Here is a 22,973-nt window from a genome sequence, read left to right as displayed (position 1 = left end):
ATGAATTTGAGTTTTACTTTGACTCTGGTAGTACTTCTTTCCTTGGGGAAGATATATTTCCTGCACTGAAGCTTGGGAAAGTTGACTGGCTGGGTGATGCTGAGAGTTGTAGGAACTCTTTCTGACTAAACATGCCCAGGGATTGCGTCCTTAGTTACTTTTGTAGTGCAAACAACAGTATCAATTGTGTTGAAGATCCAGAATGAGGGCAAATGTGGCTGTTCACATGGGCTTGTTCATAAAGTTAGAATGAAACTGAATGTTGATACTGGTATGCCAAAAATTATGCTAGAAACCATATTCATAGAATCATAGAACAGTAGAGTTGGAAGGGAATAGAAGGTCATCGGGTCCAACTCCCTGCTTTTTCAGGACACTAAATTATGCCATCCCATTTAGATGACTGTCCAGTTTCATCTTAAATGTCTCTAGTGTGGGAGAGCCCACCACCTCTCTAGGCAGCTGGTTCCACTGTTGTATTGCTCTGACCGTGAGGAAGCTTTTCCTGATGTCCAGCCTGAATCTGGGTTGTTGCATTTTGAATTGATTATTCCATGTCCTACACTCTGGCATCAGCAAGAAGAGATCTTGACCTTCCTCTTTGTGACAGCCTTTGAGGTACTTATAGAGATATATAATGTCCCCATTCCATCTTCTCTGAACATGCCCAATTCTCTCAGTCTTTCCTCCTAGGACAGTGTTTCCAATCCTCCTCTGGGCCTCTTCTAATTTTCCTGCATCTTTCTTAAATCTTGGTGCCCAGAACTGGACACAATATTCCAGATGAGATCTGACTAGGGAGGAGTATAGAGGAACTACTACTTCTCATGATTTGGAAGTAATACTCCTGTTACTGCATCCCAAAATAGCATTTGTCTTTCTAAATGACTCCGGTGAGTCCACAACTTCTCCAGGTAATAAGTTTAATTGTCATACTGCTCTGACAGTGAGGAAATTCTTCCTTCTTTCAAGTCTTAATCTGGATCCTTTTCTCTTAAGTCTTGTCATTCCAGGTCCTGCACTCTGGAATAGACAAGAAGATATCCCAGCATTCCTCTTTGTGACGGCCTTTCAGGTCCTTGTAGAGTGCTGTCATATCTCCCCTCAGTCTTCTCCTCAAGGCTGAATAAGAATATTCATATTCTTCAAGTTTATCTCTCTCTCTCTCTCTCTCTCTCTCTCTCTCTCTCTCTCTCTCTCTCTGTGAAATCTGTTTAAAATTTTGTTTATATTGTAACTGTTTTATGATGTTTTATTGTATTTATTGTATTTTTATTGCATTTTTCTATGATCTTGTGAACCCAGAGGGCTTTGGCTGTTCGGTTGTATAGAAAATAGTTAACTAAATAAATTCACTTAGAGATATTATTTATGAAGAAATTAGAAAATAGTTATAACAGCATATTATTAAAAGCTGATTCATCTGAATGAGTCTCACTATAATAATGACAAAAATGAAAAATGGTGGCATTCCTCCGGAGAGAGCCAAAAAAAAAGTGTGGTGATAGATAGCCACTGTTTACCACATATAGAAGTTTTTGCGGAACTTCAGGAAGCAAGGATTTTCATTTTATCCTTGATTTACGGAGCGCATGACTTCAAGCTATGTTGCATGAAGATAGTAGAGATCTTGCAGCATTTATTACACATGATGGATTATTCTATTTTAAATGCGCCCCATGGGCTTGTATCTGCACCTAGATAATTTCAAAAACTGATGTCAATAATTCTTGAGAAGCAGAAGGGGGTCTGTTGTTATCTAAGTGATATTATTATGTTTGGGAATACTCCTGAGGAACATGAAAGTAATTTGCAGTCAGCATTAGAGTATCAGTGCAGCAGCCTTGAAGCTTAATTTGGGTAAACGCAGATTTACAGAAACTGAATTTTCCTTTCCGTGACAGGCAGTTTCATGGAAAGAGGTTGAAAACTGACTCTGTGTTGGCAATTCTACAGGCACATTCTTTAAATTAAACCCAAACTTTCTATTCCTTACACTTTGGTATGCAAAATATATTTCCAAATACAAACGAAGAAACAAAGTGGGGCCTCCCTCGACCATCTAGTCTGACTCTCAGCTCTGCTCATGTAATCCCCAACATGTGGTTGTCCAATCTTTCCTTGAATACCCTCACTGATGGAGCCTCAACCACCTCCCTTGGAAGCCTATTCCATATCCTAGGGATCCTAACCATCAGGAAGTACTTCCTGACATCCAAGCTGAAGCCTGGTTCTTTGTGGGTTGACCCATTGGAATGCATCCTGCCCGCCACTGCAGGGAAGAATGGGTCGTGGCCATCTCCACATGACATCCCCTCACATACCTAAAGGTCGCTAAAAGATCCCTTTGGAGTCTCCTCTTCTCCAGACTGAAAAGACCCAGTTCCCTCAATGTCTTCTCATATGTCATTCCTCCCAACCTGGCTACCATTCTTGTGACCATGAGTTGACCCAATTCTAACCTAGCTATGACTCTCCAATAATGTGTAGGATGCAATACTCCAGTTGTGGGTGCACCAGAGTTGTGTAGAGCAGTATCAAAACCTTCCTAGATCTGGAAGCCACACTTCTGGCTATACATCCAAGGGTGGACTTTGCCTTCTTAGCTGCTGCATCACACTGCTATCTTATGTTCAGCCTGCTGTCAACAAATACTCCAAGATACTTTTCACAAGTGCTGCTGTCCAGCCACTTGTCCCCATCTGTCTTGGCCTAAGTTATCATACATAGTGACCAAAGCTGTTCCCATGCCAGAATCCAGCCTGAATCCTTACTGAAATGGATCCAGGTAATTGTTCTCATCCAGGAGTGTGGGAGGCTAATTGGTCACCACCCACACAAGGACCTTGCCCAGAAAAGAAACGTCCAGGTCCAGAGAGGCCTTCTTCAGGAGATGCCTCACTAATGTTCTTTTTAAGAAGCATGGGAGCACTCCCTCTTACATGGAGGTATGGTCTGACTGGTTGTTTCCTCTCCATTGACTTTTATAAGCCAGGGAAGTGAAGGATCCAATATGGAAAGGCATGAATTTATCCAAGAACTTTATCCATGTTCTCAAGCTACACCAATTCAAGGTATGCCAAGAAAAATTGATCAGGCAGTGCTCTGAGTAACTTAACTGATTTAACAACTGCAATTACCCATAAATATAAAAGATCTTGTTGTCCTGGAAGTACCCAGCAAATATATTACATTGAGCCTCAGGAAGGTGTAGGATGTCTGTGTAGCCAGCATAGACCTCAGAGATGCTGCTGCTGCTGATGATGATGATGCTTCAACTGTGCAGCAAAGTGATTATTGTTGCTTTTTGCTGCCCTCACTCTAAGTATACCTAATTATAGGGTCATACTACATCTTGATTGCATTTAACTAGGAGTTTTCTTTCATCTGCATTCCAACTGTTTCCTAATCGATCATAGAATAGTATAGTTGGAAGGGGCTGAAAGATTCTCTATTCAATGTAGGATTTCAGATTAAAGCATCACTAACAGATGGCTGTCCAGCTGTATCCTGAATGCCTCCAGTGTGGGAGATACCGCAACTTTTCTATGCCATATTGCTCTAACAGTGAGGAAGTTTTTCCTGATCTTCAGCTGGAATCCTATAACTTGAGCCTAACTTATTTCATGGGGTGCATTTTGGGATGACCAAGACGGAATCTTGGCTCTCCTCTGTGTGACATCCTTTCAAGTACCAACATGCCTCACTTCAGTCTTCTCTTTTCAAGCTAAACATACCTATTTCTGCCAGGCTCTCCTCATAGGTCCTTGTTCCCAGTCTCCTGGTTATCTTTGCTGTCCTCCTCTGAACGCTTTCCAGTATGTCTGCATTTTTCTGTATTGTGGGGTGAAAGCTCTGCATAGCATTCAAGATGAGGCCTAACCAGTGTGAGCAGAGGGGAATGAGCAGTTCACTAATTTGGAAGTGATACTTCTGTTCATGCAGCCCAAAATAGTATTTTCCATTTTGTAGGTCACATTACTGATCCAGATACAGTTTGTGATCTACTACAATTCCAAGCTCCTTCTCACTAGTAGCATTAGCTTAGAGTATAGGCTTGTAGTGGGCTTTTGCTTGAGCAGTGTATCCCCAGCTTATAACTAGGTATTTGGTTTCATTTTCTGAGGCGCAGAACTTTGCATTTGTCCATATTTCATTCTGTTGTTTTCAGCCCAGCACTCCAGGCTATCAAGATCACTTTGAATTTTGTTTCTGTCATCCAAGGTATTAATCACTCTCAGCTCTGGGATATACCATGCACCGTATGAGCTGTTCTGCAAAGAGAGCACTCAGGAGTGATCATGTCAGCTGCCTGGGATCTCTCTGTGATCCACAGATTGACCAGGGCTTTGATAGGAACACCAAGCTGGAAATTCCCCCAAAGCCCTCAGGATATGTAATACTTTTGCTATAGGAATTAATGTTTCTCTCTGTGTGTATTTGATGCACTGTATCCATCAAGGGACTGTAACAACTAAAGAAAAACTGAGATATCTGCACTGATGCAAAAGATGGACTTGCAGATGGAAGCAATACATTCATGTGTTACTTTTTGATTTCATAGTAAGGTAGCAGTAATGTGCAACTAGTTCTTTTCCAAAATATTACATGAGAAAAGGTTGCAATCAATATTATAGGGCTTTTTAATGCTATTCCGATAGATTGCCCTTAATTGATTATCACACCAAATGTCTTGAAATAGGTTTTGCATCCCATGTTAGCTATAGTTATTAGTTTTCTTTCTACCATTCCTAATAGAGAAGGAAATCCTAAAGAAATGATTTTGGATAATGATGCACAGTTTACCTCAGCAGAATTTGAAACATTTCTAGCTGGGCCTAGGATTGCTCATCAGAAATCATTAGTGTATTAATGATTACATATTTACTTTAAGTGTATTACATACATACAGGAACTGTATGTAATACACTTAAAGACAGTTTATAAACAGCAAGGAAAACTTCTGTTCCTGATTATTTGCAAGTATATAGAGATAAGCAACACACAATGTTGCCCAGCTTTCCTGAAGCATCAATGCAAGAAGGGGAATGCACACTAACTTGATGTGGCAGGGATGTTAAAACTTAGGCCATCGAATACAGAGCAGAAGGCTAAAGAGAAGTAAAGGGCATCTAATGAATGCAGCTTTTTTCTACCTAGGAAACCTGGGATTTTAAGAAGGGAGAACAGAGATTCACTATGTTTCATGAACTGGTTGAAAAAAGATGGTGTTATATAGATAAACTTTCTGAGCTAAGTGCAATGCTTCTAACCTTGCTCCAATAGACTGCAGAAATAAGGTAGGTATTATTTTCTCTTAGAGATCTTGCCTTTCTCATCCACAGTAGAAAGTAAGGCAGCAACTGGGTCTGACCAAGCAGAAAATAAACTTGAAAGATGGCCTGCCTGTCAGATGACCAGATAAGCTTCTTAAGAGAGGAGAAATATGGAGATTTCTAGGCATTGCACCTTTAAGAGGGCTAACATTATATTCCAGTGAAGGAAGGCAGCCTGTAAAATGAAACCTTAGGTATAGCTGCTATTGTAAAAGTGTAAAAGTATTTAAAATCAAAACTGCACAATAAGTTCTTGGACGTAATGCAAACTGTAATTGTTCAGTCTGCTATTTAGCTGTCAGCTGTGATTTAATTACTTCTGAACTAGAATGGTCCTTCCTCTCACATACTCATGACAATTATTAGACTGCATGACAGCTTACTGCGATCTCTCAAACAGTTAATAACGACAGGAGTTAATAAGCTCAAATGTGTTTCTGAAACCAATCTGTTATGCAAACAAATGCAAAACCATGCAAATTACATCTTTTGCAGCAGTCACAAAGGGAAAGATATCTTTCTTAAAAGGAAATCTGTGTGCTTCAGTTTGCATATGGGTTAGGAGCATAATATGCACCAACTGTTAGCAAAGGCCTGTTACATTGGCTTCAGGATTGCTGTAAAACCGAGCAGAGGTGGGTGTGCTAGAGGGATTCTACATTCAGAATGATTTCAGTCAATATAAGCAGAAACTTCCTTCACGAAATTCTAATCCCAGATGAGTCCAAGCCGCCCTGCTGTCAATTGAGTATACTGACTTTAATTGACTGTCAGAATGTATTGACCCAAGGGGTAAATATTGACAGAGGCAACTCCTGACAGCTCCTCTTTTCTGCAAAAGGGTGATAAATCTCACTGTCCACTGCAGTACATAATCTGCACAATATATATGAATGCTATGAAGAGAATTCGGTAAAGTCAGGGGAATGTAAGTGTTTGGTTACTTTGAAATGAACAGGAAGTTCATACATGGGAGTGGATGGGGGAGGGACACATGTTAAACTACCTGTCAGCATTGTATTGATTATTTGTGTAGCACTGTTAATATCCAGATAATTAGGTTTTCTATGACAGTGGAACCACTTAAGGGTAGAAAAAGACATGAGAACTAAAGCAAAGCAGGTAAGAAGAGAAATGGCTGGGAAAGATGACCATTGTCTTGGTTAGTTTAGGGATATAGGATTCGATGCCCATGGTGTTATCAGGAGTTTAGTCCACTGGAATTGATGGAGTTTAAGTCAGTCATGGTTTGCATCCTATTGATTTGATGGGAACGAAAGCATGACTAACTTTTCTGGTCTGCTTTATTCCTAATAAGACTAATGGTCCATGTAGCTCAGGACCAAAACAAGCATTATCTGTTCGCTACATCTTTTGCTTCCTTATTTTAAAGAATTTGGGAAATGGAACAAGATCCCAGTGGGCTGAAGAGGTTTTAACTGTTCACTCACTTTGGGCCTGATCCAGATAACCCCTACTTACCCAGCCAATGCCTGCAATTTTTAAAAAACTAATTCTAGTGATACATAAATAAAATAGATTAGTATTGTGCACCTGATCTGGACTGACACAAGGCAGAGGGAAAGGATTAAGGACTTCCTACCTGCTTGCCCTCCATGCTAGGATCTTGATCTAGATCCAGTTCTTCACATCTCCAGTGCAGGAAAAATGGAAAAAGTCATAGCTGCTGGTACCTTGTTAAAGCAATTTCTCTGTTGACCCTCTGTTGACCCTATACTGATGACCGAACTAAGGTTCTGATCAACTGTTTCCCTTATTTTGTGTAAGTGCAAAGGAGTCCAATTCGGATTATGATGATAGCATTTGGAAAGGAGGGTTGATAAATATTTCCTCATGCATTTGTCACTGAAATTCCATGCTATCCTCAGCAGAGGATCGTATATATATATATCTCAGATGGATCCAATAGAAACCATTTTAATCATTGTCCCACCCCCTTCCCCCCATTGGCTGGTATTCCATTAAAAAATGAGTCAGGGAAAGTTATAACTCCCCTGTGAGAGCAGCAGGATCCCAAACCAAATAAACACACACACAGGAGTAGGGAAAAGGATTGCTCACAGCTACATTAAGGCTGGCTGCCATGCCATGACTATTTGGGTGGATTTTTGCCCGGATGTACCTGGCAAGCAAGTGGTTTGTATGATAGCACACTTTCCAGCCTCCTTGTTCAGTCCTTCTGCTGTTGGCATGTGAGCCATCAGCCACTGTACCTGAAATTCAGTCCCATGCTACTATTACTATTATTATTACAATACTACTATTCAGTCCCAAGCAGCTGCCACCCTTTCGAGAGGACTTTGTGTAGTTGCAAACCAGGACTATGAAAATCATAAGACCGGTTGAACTAACCAGAGAAACCATGGTAAACCATGGTAACCACAGGACAGACCATCTTGTTTCTTATCATGGTTTCTGAAAACCAAAAATACTATGCTGAAATGCCATAATAACAGGATTTGTACAACATGTCAGGCCATTCTGTGCAAGAAACCACAATTGCCCTGTCATGAAAAGCTTGCAAAACATTCAGTTTGGTCTTAACTGATTCCAGTTTATGTATCCCTAGAACTGGAAAAATTTTGGAGCAAATTATTAAAAAATCCATCTGCAAGCATCTTGAAGAAAATGCAGTGATTAATAGAAGCCAGCATGGATTTATCAAAAATAAACCCCGTCAGACAAATTTAATCTCATTTTTGACTGGGTTACCTTACAAATGGACAAAGGGAACATGGTGGACATAATCTACCTAGATTTTAGCAAAGCTTTGGACAAAGCAAATTAGCAAAAACTGGACTAGATGGAAAAACTGTTAGGTGGATCTAAAATTGGCTGCTAAGTTGGACACAGAGAGGGATCATCAATGGCACCTTCTCAAATTGGATGGAGGTAACTAGTGGGTGCCACAGGGTTCAGGCCTGGGCCCAGTGCTCTTCAACATCTTTATTAATGATTCAGATGAGGAAGCACAAGGAAAGATAATCAGATCTGCAGATGATACAGAACTGGGTGGAGTAGCAAACACCCTTGAAGACAGAATGAGGATCCAGGTTGATCTTGATAAACTTGAACACTGGATTCAAAGCAGCAGAATGAAATTCAGTTAGGATAAGTGCCAAGTTCTCCACCTAGGAAAAAGAAACCAAATGCATCAATACAAGATGAGGAATACGTGGCTCAGCAGAACTGAACAAGAAAATGATCTTGGAGTAATTGTGGTCAATAGGCTAAACATGAGCCAACAATGCAATGCAGGTACCAAAAGGACAAATGCTATTTTGGGATGCAGAACAGGAGAAATACTTCCAAAAAAAAAAAAAAAACAGAAGTAGTAGTTCCTCTATACTTCTCACTAGTCAGATCTCACCTGAAATACTGTGTCCAATTCTGGGCAATTTGATTGAAGAAAGATGCAGGAAAATTAGAAGGGGTCCAGAGCAGGGCAACAAAAATGATCCAGGATTTGAAAACACTGCCCTAGGAGGAGAGACTGAGAGAACTGGGCATGTTCAGCCTTGAGAAGAAAAGACTGAGTGGGTACAAGATATCCCTCTATAAGTACCTCAAAGGCTGTCACAAAGAGGAAGGTCAAGATCTCTTCTTGCTGATGCCAGGATGTAGGACACAGAATATTCAATTCAAGCTGCGACAACCCAGATTCAGGCTGGACATCAGGAAAAGCTTCCTCACTGTCAGAGCAATGCAACAGTGAAACCAGCTGCCTAGAGAGGTGGTGGGCTCTCCCACACTAGAGACATTTCAGATGAAACCGGACAGCCATCTGAGTGGGGTGGTGTAAATTGGTGTCCTGAAGCAGCAGGAGGTTGGCCCCAGTGGCCTTCATGTCCCCTTCAACTCTACTATTCTCTGATTCTATAATTCTATGGTTCAGTTCTCCAGGGCTTCAGATAGTGATTTCCAGCTCTACTCTACCCAGAGTTGCCATGCAGTGAATAATCATTCAGTCAGCTGCTAACCAAGTTGTTTGTGTGTGGCAGGAAGTATATTTCCCTTGGCCATTAGTACTTCCAACCAGAAAATCAACAGAGAAGAATGTTTGCTACAACCACAGTTTGTGACCATGTGCTGGATTTTATATCTGCATGGAGGGAAGACAGGCTTGCATTGAGCTTTCGGCAGTGGGAGATTCATGAAGCTTTGTCAAGGAGCCATGCCTCCCTGCTCTTAAAAGTGCAAAAACCCTCTCTGGGGCAGGAACTGCAAAACCTCTGAGAATGGCTTCACCTTAAGTGCCATCAAAGTCAATAAGGCTTGTGCATGGGTAATTGATGGCTGGCGGATGACAACCCTATTTTCTTTCACTGTACAAGTACTGCTAAGATTGCTGATGAGCCTGGTATTTCATATCACCGGCTAAGGTAATAGAGTGAAGAAAACCACGTGTTGTAACTCTTCTTGCTTATCCCAATACATTTAACGGTTAAGTTCCTTTCATTTTTACAGCTCTCTTTGTCAGGAATAAGTGGAAGATTTAAAGTACGCTTGTTAGTGGTGCCATTACGAGTTACTGTACTATAAATTATTTTTGCAAGTCTGTGTGTCAGAGATTTGGGCCATGTCATCTGTCACATTAATCTAAGTAAGTTAAATAGATGAGTTCTGTGCTCTGAGGAAATAATATCTACACTCACAGAAGCAGATTAAAAGCAGGTGGAATCCAGATACCATCTAAGCTAGGAAGGTATAATCTAACATGAGCCTTCAGCAAGTGACAAACCCAGTTTTTACCTGGAGTAATGAGCCTTTCATATCTGATTTCAGTTAGGAATGTTTAAAACAGCCCTTGAGGATGGCAAGCTTCTGTTCCACCTTATCCTTTCAGAAAGTAAAAACAAAAACAAAACATTGGCACTTCATCAGTGCCTTGACTATCTTGAAAGGTTCTGAGATGCTTGGAATGGGGGCAGGTAGAGTAGGATAACTTACAGCTCTCCTGTTCTCACTAGGTTGATTTAATGGATGGGTTAGCAAAGAAAGAACAGTGATGCTTAGCTCCAGCATGCTTTTTTTCTTGAATCAATGTCAGGAGCACCATCTGGTCTTCTTTTTAGGAGTACAGATGAATTTATGGAGGATAACGCTATCGGTGATATCACTAACTGCAATTCATAGTTTTATCCTCCATGGAATTATTTCTAGATGGCTCTGTGCTACTGCCAGTATCAGCAACTGTACGCCCGTGTACACTGGTTGCTTGGATGGGATGGTGGTATTGAGGGCATATCCTACTTGGAGGTTTCCGATAGGTTGGCCACTGTGTGAAGGGACTTGATGCTGGATCCATCCTTGGTTTGATCCAGCATGGCTCTTCTTATGTTCTAGTCTAATTACACCCTAATCCTTTTTCCCCTTCTCCTTCTCCTGGACTGTTTGGCTTAATCCCTGGGCATCATGGAGAGTACCTCTATCACAGTGGTTATGGGTACAGGAAGATATGGTGGTGGGGGTTGGACAGGCCAACAAAGGAAAAGAGGGGGCAGAAGTCTTACTTCTGTTCCCTCCTCTGGTCTTTCTCTCAGCCAGATGGTATCTGGTTAACAGGTCATCTCACCGGTGGTGCTGTTCTTAAATGCTAGCTCGGCACACCATACAATCTTGCTCAGCCACAATTTTATAGTGGATGAGAATGCAAACCTGCCTTGCATCACTGAGACCTGGGTGGAAGAAATGGGAGCCATTACTGTCTCCCAGCTGTGCTCACTCAGACACTTGCTGCAGCACCACATCACCTAGCCGCCAAGGGCTGGGGAGTAGGGGTTGTTGTGGTTCATAGGGATTATATCCCCCTCTCTAGGCTTCCTGTCAGCTTGAGTCCAGGCCCTTAGTGTTTTTACCTGACCTTGGGTGATTCAGCCAAATTAGGGATTCTGTTGTTGTACCACTCAGCCCACTGCCCAGCTGACTCCCTGCCTGAGCTGAAAGAGGTGGTCTTCTTCCTGGTGTTGAGCACGCCCAGGATGCTGGTCCTGGATGACTTCAATTTCCATGCCAAGACTGCTTTTTCCAGGGTGGCTCAGGACTTTATGGCAGCCATAGCAACTATGGGGCTGTCTCAACATGTCATTGGCCTGATGCATGAGAAGGGACACACTTGGGACCTGGATTTTTCAACTAGGCAGAAAGATGGTGATCTGGAGGGGATGACAACTACCCCTTTGGCACAGACAGATAATTTCCTTCTGAGGTTTGAACTTTCAGCTCCTTTCCCCTCCACAAGGATGGTGGACCCATTAAGTTGGTCTGCCCCTTGGGACTGATTAATCCTGAGGGTTTCCTGAAGGCTTTGGGGGATTTCCCAGCTGGTATGATAGGTACTTCTGCCAAGGCCCAGGTCTCCCTGTAGAATATAGAGATAACCTGGGCAGTTGCCACAATTGGCCCCAAACACCCTCTCTCCCTTCACAGAGCCTGGCATACCCCCTGCCATCTGAATTGTGGGCAAGGAAGCAAGAGTGGAGATAAGTAGAGCTCAGGTGGAGGAAAACACAGGTAGAATCTGACCAAGCATGGCTTATTGTTCACTATCAAGCCTATTCTGTGGCAGGTGAATAACACACACTTCTGCTCCACTTGCTCCCATTCTCAGAGAGCTGTCCAGTAGAGCTGTTCCCAGCATTCATGGCCTTTAACATTCTGCCCCCCAAAGAGATTTCACTGAACCCTCAGCAGCTGCATGTGATGACTTCACAGGACAATCTGGGGGCAGAATTGCTCAGGTTTGCTCCAACGCAGGCACCACAGTTACCCCAGTTCCACTGGCCACCCTAAGCTTAACCCAAACCCTGTACTGGGCTGATGCAATCAACTTTAGACAATAGCCAATGTCCCATTCCTGGGCATTGTGATCAAACAGGTGGTACCCTCAGCAGCTCCAAGAACTTCTGGAGGAAACAGATTATCTTGACCCATTTCAATAGGACTTTTGGCCTGGGCTGAGAACCGAAACTGTCTTGGTTGCCCTGTGGGATAACCTGTGCTGAGAGAGAAAAGCAGGAGCGACCCTCATCAGCTTTCAATATGGTAACCTTCCGAAGCAGTTGACTGGGTTAGAAAATAGGAGGCACCACCTTGCAGTGGTTCTGCTCTTACCTGGCTGACCATTTCCAGATGGTGGCACTGGGGGACTGGCACTCTGCACCATGGAGTCCCGCAGGGCTCAGTTTTGTCCCCCGTGCTCTCTAACATCTACATGAAACCACTGGGTGAGGTCATCTGAAGCAGGGAAGGAAGGGAACAGGCTTCTCCAATATACTTTTAACCGGTGGCACCACAGTGCCCCCCCACCGCCCTTCTACAGTTGAGGACAAAAGTCTTAAATGGGCAAAACCAGAGTAGGGGAAATGCAGAAGCCACCTTCACCTCCATGCCCTCCCCTCTCTGCCTTTCCTTCCCTTGGATGCTTGCAGTTTTCCAAGTAGAGAAGGGCATGAGTAGACACACTGGATTGTGCTGCCCAGTGGCTCACTGCACTATCCCTACAACTTGCAAGATTTATGTTTCAATGATGGTAGCGGTGTTGTGTTTAAGGCAGAGTATGAAAGTAAATCTGGTGATTCAAATCAAACCAGGTTAAGCACACCCGCAGATGCCACTGACTGAAGGAGTGAGGCCGATTGCAGGTTTATTCGATAGGTCACTCCACTATATTCACTGAAACACTTCTGAGTAGACATAAATAGGGTTGTACTATTCTATGGTTATTCTATGGCTTGGGAGTCAACCCATTATACTTTAAAGTAAATGCATAATGTGCTATTAAGCATATGATTACCCTTTCTAATGAAATAAATTGAATCTACTAGTAGATAACTTTGCTGGATGTGTCCACATCTTATCTTTTTTCCCTTGACTTTATCTGTACAAACAAGCAGTATCTCATTTGTGTTACTATAAAGTGTTCCTACAAATATGAGCTGGAAAAAGGCCATAGCAAAAGAATAAAAAGGTATTTTCAAGAGACACAGCCAGGCCTTGGTTAATTAGAATTCATAATGCATTCTGGTTTCCCATAATATGTCAATGAAAAATGATAAGTTCATTTTTTCACATTGATAGAACTTTCCAGCTGTTATTATTAAAGACTGAATCATCATAATATTTGAAGGTACAAAAATCTTGTCAGTAGAGTGGCAGCTAAGCAATTATAGTTTGCATTCATAATGTAAATGCACAATGCCAGTTCCTGAAGCTGCCTTGTTCATCTTTTGTCCTCCCTGATTCCTTCATTTTGTGGCTGGCATGTGTCTGAAAACTCAATCTGGATGTGCTGTCCTTTGTGTTCACAGGCTTTGTGGGGAATAATAATGCTAACAACAACAGAAACTCTCTCAAGTGATTGCTATTTTTAGGGACATTAACCTTTCTCAGAAGAGCAGCTTCTCCATGTGCCGTTGCTGGGCTCTTAATGTTCTAGGCGGATTTTTAGAAAGAGCATTCATAGATGTGTGTACTTTCTCCTGGAGCCAGTGGGGCATTCGTCCTTTTCTTGACTTGTAGCTAAAGCATCGTGGGTTTCATCCATAATTTGCAAGCAAGGACCCAAGGGTGTCTCATGTGTTCCCTTATATTGACATAGACGTATAATCTCTTGGCAGAAGAATGTGAGCATTTTAGACACATGTACACAGTGTTTGATGCTGCAAGTCTGACGAGTTGGTGGATATGGCATGGATCTTCCACTTTGCTGACCAGTGATATAGAATGGGGCATGTATAGCCATCATTAGCACAAATGATGTGCCCATGGGGTGTAGTGATGAGAGTATTGGACTGGAATGCTGGAAGACCAGTTTCTACTCCTCATTTGGCTCGGAAGTACCCTGGGTGACTTTGGGCTAGTCTTTGACACTCAGCCGACCTACAGCACAGGATGCATTGTTTTATTTAACATTTATACTGCCCAATAGCCAAATAGCTTTCTGGATGGTTTACAAATTGAAAATACCATATAAATAAAGAAACAGGAAAAAATCACAATCAAGCAATAGGCTGATGCAGCAGCTACAATAACAACACACCCATACAATTAATCTCAAAGTGGCCCACAGTCACAGTAACAGTATCTAATAAAAACAATATGAAGACTAAAAAGTTAAACATCAAAATACCTGGAGGGTAAAACGGTTTTCACCAGGTGCCGAAAAGAAAAAAGAGTGGGTGCCGGGCATAACTCTCTGGGGAGCTCGTTCCACAGATGGAGCGGCACAACCGAAAAGGCCCTTTTCCTGGCTGTCACTTCTCCCAGCATTTATTTACAGTTATCGTTGTGATGTTAACATAAACAGGAGGATAACCTGTAAACCAGCTTGAGTTTCCACAAGAGAGGGAAAAAGGTGAGAAATGAATGTAATGCAATAATAATTAGGTGTTCCCCCAATGGAAAGATGCTACAGTCCCCTGCTACCCTGACTAAATTGTTTGTGAATAGTCTAAATGTGATTCGCATCATAGTGCTGTGCGTTTCCCTGTTTCCTTTCCTGGTGGGCAGCGGCATGGAGACTCAACTGGTAAGCATGCCTCCTGCTGAATGTCCAGAAATGCTATGACAGGGACAGGGATTAGCCACCATGATAACAAATTCCGATCCAGAGATATCACTTCCATTGCAGGTCACAGTAGCTCCATGCTTCTCAAGCTTGCAGCCAAAGTACTACTGATAAATAGGCATTCATGGCAGTAAATATCCTTAACTCTGCCATGGTGTCTCCCAGCCTTCCAGCCAGCATGCAGAGCATTTGGTTGGCTTTTCACTTGGCTACCTTTGTGCTACCCTCTCCTCCGACATTAATTTTCTAAGTATCCTCTAGGTCAGATGAAACAGACTCCGCCTCAGTGAATATGTCAAAATTAATAAAACCTTTCTACCCTCAGCTGCTGACTGATCCAAACCCTTTGACCCCCTCGAAAATTGAAGAGGTTGTTCCAATACAAACAAGTGTGATTGTAAAACAGGGAACTAAAGAAGAGACAGCGAGGCTCCAATTAACACGCGTGCCCACACATGGATCCAGCAGTGCCACGAATGTAAATGTACTTTCTGCCCTGGTATGTTTATTGCAAGCCTTTGAGACTATTTACTGGGCATTGTTTGGATAGAAACATTACCTTTGCCACTGTATGTCATAACTGACCAATATAAATAAGAATAAAAGCCCTTCCCTCAGACAAGAGCAGCAGGAGAATATTTCATCTGAGTGTAGCCCATGCTGCCCAGCAATTCATTGTTTCTGGAAAGCTGCCCTTTAAAGCAGCTTACTAAATATGTCTTTTTGTGGGGGGAGGGCTCCAAAGTTTTCCTTCCAGCTGCAAGAATATTTCAGCCCAGAACTGTCCACAGCAGAGCTTCTCAGGATAATGAATGCCTCTAGTACTGATGGGAAACTGTTCTTCTACCCTCATGTTTGAGAACTGCAAGTGCATCCTAGGAAACCTCGCCACAGTTTCTGCATGAAATCGTGCCTGGGTGCCATTGGCTCCAGCATATAGGTGGACTCTACTGGGCAACGGTGGTGGCTCTCTTGCACCTGCTAGCTAGCTGTTTCTGATCGTCAAAGGGCACTGCCGTGAACTTCCAAAGGAAAGGTTTTTCTGCATGAGCACAACAGATCAAACCACATGTCTGTGCTATTAGCCTAACAAGAAGCTCCTTTCCCTGGCAGTACCATGAAGTGTTGATGCCCTACAGCATCCCTCCAACTCCATACACATTGTGGACCAAGGGTATGCTGCTCTTCCTCTTCCTAACTTAGAAAGTATAACTTACCAGGCTGGAGAGGGGAAGGGATTGTTATGGTTTAAAGTGCTGTATTTAATTAAGCATGGAAGATTCACTCGTTTAAAAGAGTGCCACGGGTGGCTAAATTACTTTGTGTGATTAGGCATGAGCAACAGCCTTTTGCTGTTCAGGGCCTTAGTGAGTCAGCTGCTCTATCAAGAGTAGCTGGACGTAGAGGAATTCTGATGTCCCAGAATGCAGGCAAATTCAGGAATGCTTATCTGGAGAGAGAGGATAAACATTCCTCTCCATACACAGCCAAATATGATGAGCAGAAGTAAGTATCAGGGGCACAGTTTACTTTTTTTAAAAATAAGTTTTATTTGAAATTATAATCCTAAACAACAAAAAGAAAACTACAAACAACATCCATCATCAAAAACATCGAGCCCGCTGGGTCAGCCCCCACACCCTTCTTTTTCCATTTATGATAACTTAAAAACATATTTAAATCTATCCGAAGTCCCGTTTCTCTAGCCAATAATAAAATAAGTCCCAAGTTTGATAGAAGTCAGTATCTTCCTTCTCCTTTAATGATAAAGTCAGTCTATCCATTTCTGCGCAGTCCAAGATCTTTTTTAGAATCAGTTCATCAGTGGGTAGTTCTTCACTTTTCCAGTGTTAAGCAAATGCGATCCTCGCCGCAGTGATGACATGTAAAGAGGCACCGTTTACTGAATGCACTCTCTCGGTCTATGGACTGAAGATGCTGGTTTCATTCGATTCACCACAATTTGTGATTAAACCACGGTCAGGTTCCCACAATGAGCTGACGGATGTAGACGCTCATGGGCTGCTGGGTCTCAGTAGAACCAGCCTTCCAAAGGGACGTGGTGGTATGGCCCATGCCTTGGGGCTGGAGTCCAGGCCCTGGAGTCCAAGGGCAGCCTGAATGCCCCACCAGAAAGTGGCAAAGGCAGAAGCAGACTTCATTTTATTTCTGTAGACATGTTGGCCGTTTCAATAAATTAGATTTTAAAAACTGCATGCTCAGAGAGGTTGTTGTTGTTGTTGTTGTTTTCCTCCTGTTAAAAGGGCTGACAAACACTGTAGTTGTGATAGTTCTAGTGCCTGAGGGATGTAGGTACACTTTTAAAGCTCAGGATAGCAGTTGAAGTATGTGTGGTGGAGAGAAATGCTCCACGGAAAGGGGCCTCCATGCAACATTTATGTTCAGGACCTAGTTGCTTCCCAGCATGCACGAATGGGGCACAGTCTCTTAGAAGGCCACGTGGGTCATGATGCTCTCCTTGCACCCTTGATGCATGGCTTCTCCTGGCACTGGTCTTGGTGTCCACATTTTAAGCATGGGGAAAATCCTGTGTTCATAGAACTCTGTGTGTGTGTGTGTGTGTGTGTGTGTGCGCGCGCATGCGGTTACCTGAATGCTGGAGTCCTACAGATTCAGTGTCACAGATTCTGAGGATGCAGCCTGCATAGATTGCAACTCTGCAGGTGTCCATGCCTAATGCGATGTTGGGGATGGTTTGGGTGTTCTCATCTGGTAGGCCAATGGCGTGACCTGACTGCTCTTTCATAATATGGGCCTTGTTGAGGATGCTTTGATGTTGCACATGCTGAAGCTGAAGGATGCATATTGTGGGTTTGGTTCTTTTAAGAGCAAGGAATGATTGACAACATGACTCCCTGTGTTCCAAAAACAATAGCATGCACCAGATCTCATTCCTGGAGGCACCAAATCGTTTGGGAGAAATATTTTATGTTGTGTTGTCCCTTGCATGCTGAATAACCACCACTATAATGTTAAGTGAAGCTTGTTTATATGAATGGGGCTTTGGAGAAAACAATTATATAAAAAACTGCTTAAGATTCAAGCCTTCAGGATGACATGTCAATGTGCTTGTGCCTGAGATAGGAAAAGGTGGAGGGCAGACACTTGGGGGGGAGAGGGGAATAGCAACTTTATCTATTCTGAAACCAGATAAAGAGATTATTGAGCAGCAACAAGAAGCCAGCTAACTATATTTTCCTGTTCATCACTTATTTTTTCCTTGATGTGTCCTGTTTGTTTTTGTAATGCAAGTAACTATCTCTTTTAAAGATGAGAAACAATTATTTTTTCCCTTCAAAATTGGTATCTTTGGATTCCTTTTATGTGCAAATTAATAGCACAGAGACCTGGGATATGTATATTTTTCCCAATGAGACTGGAAGGGATAGATGGAATTACTAGCTGGATGAAATTATTAGAATATGTTCGCAGACATGATATGTATCATGATGATCATCAATATCAGATCAGAATATAAGCTAAGTAGGCCCTCCTTGCACTATCTACTCCTATCCTACTATCCGTCATAATGTTATGACAAAAAGTCAATTTGGCATTGTAGAATTTTTTAAAAGTTTCCTCGATTTGCCTCTTTGCATTTCTCTGGGTTTTTTTTTTAATCATGCCCCATTAAATATTCCATACATTTATTTAAAAATCTAGCATATTAAGAAACTTCCCCTGCCCACCAAGCACTTGCTATCTCAGTTTTTGACTTACTTAGTCTTTTTTTTCCCCATGGGGAGCATTTAAAAGTATATCTGAAATGATATGGCCCTTTCTCGAACCTCAGGACTCTGCCAATTCATGGATGTTTCTTTTTTCTTCATGGGGAAGGACCACAGCTCCACCATGGAGAACAATTTTCCCATTTCATCTGCAATGCCCTGTTCTTTAGTTTCTTTTGTGTCCAGTTAAAGTCACAGGTAGAAGATTAAACAGTCTTGATTAAAACTCTGAAACGCTCCCACAAGTTACAGCAGACAGTACTAAGCAGGATAGACAACTAGTTGGACTTAGTAGGATGTTGCCTCATTGTTCAATATTTTGCTCTTACCAGAGCGTAACAAGATGCTTCTGGGAGTTCATAAGGAGAGCATGAAATAGGCCAGGCCATGGCTTTGATCGGTGAACTTACTATGGTGTTTCTGCATGGGAAGATTCTGGTCCACAATCATAGTTGGTAGCAGTTGACAGACCTCAATGAATTCATGGCATGAATTCCCCGCAAAATGCCAGGGCTATTTGGCAGCCATGTGGAATTACCGCTCAGAGGGCAATGCACTGTGCCGGTATCGATTCAGGACCATAAGTGAGATCCACCACCCAGACAAAAGAGATTTAGCACTTCCTATGGGAAGTGCTGAGTCTCTCCTGTGAAGTGGTGGCCATACTTGCCCCGTGAAATTGTGGGAAGGGTCACTCACAGAGCAGAATGTTGGAGCTGACTCAGCTGCTGAGCCCATTCCTACCATACCATCTCAGTAATGGGGAAAAAAATAGAATACTGAAAATATGAAAGTACACATGTCTGCTCTTCTTATAAAAAGTGATGCAGGAGAGGGCATCGTGGTTCAAAGGAAAACTCGGCAATTAAAATGACAGGCAAAGAAAAGGAAGAAAACCTGGAAGAGGATTGTTGGTTTTGTTAACCTACAGATGTGTCTGTTGTTGACACTTCATCTTTGCTTATGTTTCAGGTTGCCTAAAGGTGCCGCAAAGTGAGCAGAATGAAACACTGAATCCAGGACTGAAAAAAGAAGGGACTCACTTCAAGGGTTAGAATATTTATGTTTGCTTCTTTGCTCTTTTTAAAACAAAACAAAACAACAAAGAAAGAAAGAAAGCATTCAATGTTATTATATTATTACTCAATGTACTGCATTATACTTCATCTGCCCCTGTGCACTGTAGCCACAAGTTTGAATTTATTTTAATAGACTTTGTATTTAAATAAAGTAGAAATTAGATGCCAATGATAATATTTCTGTCAGTTCCCACATCATCTATACATCATACGAAAGAAAGGATAGCTCATTGATCAACTTATCATTGCAGTCACAAAGCTTCTTCTGTATGTAGATCCCCTCTCCTCTTCCCTTTGAGCTAACTACAGAAAGTTTGTGGTCAACTGAGAGGATGCCTCTGTAGAACTGTGAATTGATCCTACACCAGAAAAACCCTTGCTTTGATTATCATATACTAGAAAACTCTGGCTCTTAGAAATGGTATCAAAGGCAGCCAGATCTCCCAGTCTGGCTATAGGCTATTCAGAAGGAGATTAAGAAACTGCTTTTCATCTTGTTTCAGTGGAACTGTGAGCAATATCTTATGTAAGCCACACTGCAACAATTTTCCTTCCTTGAAAGCAAATATATCTCCCAGAGAAGAAATTGTGAGGGAGGAATGTTGAACAGCTTATCATTGCAAGGGGCTCCTGGCCTTCAGAAAACAAGTTTATTCCCTTGAAGCTAAGGTTGCTGACCTTGGAAAGGAAAGGGAAGCAAAAGTTTGACTGATGACAGTCAGTCCTAGTTCCTGGGTGATACCTCCTTTGCTGCCATGAAAATTGGGCATTTTGGGCAAAGAGGGAATCATTTTGAGGATAAGGGAAATCGCTTAGAAGGGATGTGATAGCTTAGAGGAAACGATAGCATAGATGCCTTTGGAGTTAAGCAATTATCATCTCATGATGCTGTGTGAGGCTATGTGGGGATGGGAGATCTCTGGGGGATGGAGGTGTTGCTCTTCACATCCAAGAGACTTGCAGATCTAAAAAGCACAGAAGCATGGGGGGTGAAAAAGTGATTTAGTCCCAGCAGCAGGCTATCACATCTCAGACCGGAGAGCTTAGTTGATCCTGAGATGGAAAATGAAATCAGAGAATTTGCAAAATAAGGATCTAGGAGAACGTCTGTTACCTGAACATTGTCTGGAAAAGTGTAGGCTGCAGCTTTGACAAAAATTTGAATTTCTCAGTGTTCCTAGGACCCACTAGCCTGGAGACTGTCCTAGATTAAATCCCAGGGGAGTTGCCCAGGAGCTGTATGTGATGTAAATGTTGTTGACCCAGTTGGAAACAGTGACCACAGTGCTATCGGTTGTAATACAATTTAAGTGGAAGATTGTCAGAGAGGTCCATCATAATCAGATTTGGCTTCAGAAGAGGAAATTTCTCTAAAATAGAGGAATTTATTAAAAAAAAGAAAAGAGCATGGTTAGGAAGCAGTGTCAAGGAAACTAACTAGGGAAAAGCTACCTTCAGAAAATGGAAGTATTGCCCAAATGAGGAAAACAAAGATGACATTCTGTACTGACAAATCTAAACAGTTAATAAATCACTAAGCCTTGCTTGTATCCAAATGAGTGTCTTAAAGAACTCAGATATTAAATTGCTGACCTTCCAAGAAAAATATGTAACATGACTGAAAAATATGTAGCATGACCAGCCTTTGTACCAGATGACTGGATTAGGTGAACCTTTGGTTTGATCCAGCACGGCGCTTCTTAATATCTCAGTCTACTCGTACCTGTTTTTATTCTAGTTTATCAGTGTATGGTGCTACTGAGTAATCGTTTCTACACTATAAATTGCACTTGAAATAGAAAAGGGTTAGGCTAGTGCTTGGTTAAGCTTCAAATCAGTAAGATTAGGAAACGCATATGGAGAAAAGTGTTTTTCTTTAACACATTCAAAACGAATTGCTTCAAGGCTGCAACCTTGTACCAACTTAGATGAATCTTCAGCTTATTGAAATCAAAGAGATTTGATAGCACGTAATTGAGTTTCAGGATTAATGTTTTCTCTTTAAAATCTCTTTAGGAATTCTATCTGAATGAGCCTGTAGTAAAAAATGACTCAAAATAAAAGAAAATACAGTAATGGTGAGCATCACACACATGATTGATGTCTACTTATTCCTCATTAAATAACTCAAAATGAATAAGTGCTCCCATTTTTTGTACATTTCTTCCACTGGATTGAAAGCTGTGAATTGTATGAAGAAGAACAACATGTAGCTGTTGCTTTCACTACAGAATGCGATTTGCTATTTTGATTGAAATCAGTTGAGTTTTTGGATTCATGCTCAACTCTGCAGTGCTCCTCCTTGATTCCTTGAATTGACAGCCATCCATGGTTGTGTGATTGGGTGTTAGCAATACCCTATTTGTGTTCGAGGGTGAATGAATGGGGATTCGAAGTGTGTAGAGAATTTGGGTTGTACATGATGGTTCCACTCCCTACATATCCCAGTCAGGTGGCACCCATCAGCCTCACCCACCCACCCACCCACCCACCGCCATATTTAGTCAGCAAAATCAGAAAAGGAGTCCTACTGATATTTCCATGGAAATAAGTAGATGGTTCTGTGTGATCAGGAGCCCTGATAAGGCAAGGCCTGTGATTGCTTGAGGGGTCTATTCATTTTTGAGAAAAAGCAAGTAGCACGCCCTTTCAGGTCTTGATGATGCCACATGGCAAGGGCAAGCAGGGCCAATGTGCCCAGCCCTGACTCTCTCCCCACTTTAAGTCTTTACCTGCTTGCCTGCACACCTGGTTATGTCTAACTGGTTGGTTGCATGTCATTAGTACCACATAAATCTCTCCCTCTCTCTCTCAATTTTTCTTTTTCTGGGGAGCAGGGTAGAAAGAAGAAATTGACTCTGATGCCTTTTAAACTATGGAAACTGACAACAATATTTGTGAGATGCTTTGGTTTGCTCATTTCTGATCAAGGAAAGATTATGATGTTTGAAGAAGAATTCAAATGACCTCTTCAGCTACTTCAGCTCTACTTTAGGCAGGGTTTTCAATGGATTCTTATTTTTTTAATCCATCTGGTAATGGTGGTGATGGCTTTGTGCAAAAAATGAGAGACATTTGCATTATTCTGAACATTTGAGAAAATCTGGCAGGAAAGCAGTGGATTTCAGATTTTTCAAACAGGCTGTTTCATGTTAAAAGCCACTGAATACAAACCCTTTTCCTTGCTGATGACATTGCCAAAAAACCTGTTATTTTAGTG

General features: G+C 42.0%; 1 protein-coding gene across 2 annotated transcripts in view; it reads left to right on the top strand.

Annotated features, from left to right (window-relative positions):
• CHL1 (cell adhesion molecule L1 like) overlaps window positions 1–22,973 on the top strand; it is a 246,242-nt gene that overhangs the window by 43,458 nt on the left and 179,811 nt on the right. For both annotated transcript variants that reach the window (XM_044451911.1, XM_044451910.1), the window contains exon 2: window positions 19,647–19,724. The gene's annotated coding sequence lies outside the window, so the exon portion shown is untranslated. The remainder of the gene's footprint in view (window positions 1–19,646; window positions 19,725–22,973) is intronic.

Source organism: Varanus komodoensis, unplaced genomic scaffold (assembly GCF_004798865.1).
Source record: "Varanus komodoensis strain SLA01 unplaced genomic scaffold, ASM479886v1 scaffold6_4, whole genome shotgun sequence".
In the NCBI taxonomy this organism is placed as follows: Eukaryota; Metazoa; Chordata; class Lepidosauria; order Squamata; family Varanidae; genus Varanus; species Varanus komodoensis.
Note: the sequence above shows the minus strand (reverse complement) of the source record. Positions and strands in the feature narration are given on the sequence as shown.